This window comes from Lontra canadensis, unplaced genomic scaffold (assembly GCF_010015895.1).
Source record: "Lontra canadensis isolate GAN:19392208 unplaced genomic scaffold, GSC_riverotter_1.0 scaffold53, whole genome shotgun sequence".
Lineage (NCBI taxonomy): Eukaryota > Metazoa > Chordata > Mammalia > Carnivora > Mustelidae > Lontra > Lontra canadensis.
Genome location: NW_022631047.1, coordinates 2,926,865 through 2,927,350, shown reverse-complemented (window position 1 = coordinate 2,927,350; position 486 = coordinate 2,926,865).

Sequence of the window (486 nt, the reverse complement as noted above, 5' to 3'; positions counted from 1 at the left end):
TTTTTTTTCTTTCTGAACCTCTTTTTATCCCCTTCCCCCGCCCCCTCAAGATTTGGGATCTCTTTTGATTTGGCTAAAGCATATTTTCCTGGGGTTGTTGCCACCCTTTCAGTATTTTATTTACTCCTTCATATACTCTTATCTGGACAAAATGACAAGGCGGAAAAATTTACCACAAAAAAAAGAACAAGAGGCAGTACCAAAGGCTAGGGACCTAATCAATACAGACATTGGTAATATGTCAGATCTAGAGTTCAGAATGACGATTCTCAAGGTTCTAGCTGGGCTCGAAAAAGGCATGGAAGATATTAGAGAAACACTCTCGGGAGATATAAAAGCCCTTTCTGGAGAAATAAAAGAACTAAAATCTAATCAAGTTGAAATCAAAAAAGCTACTAATGAGGTGCAATCAAAAATGGAGGCTCTCACTGCTAGGATAAATGAGGCAGAAGAAAGAATTAGCGATATAGAAGACCAAATGACAGA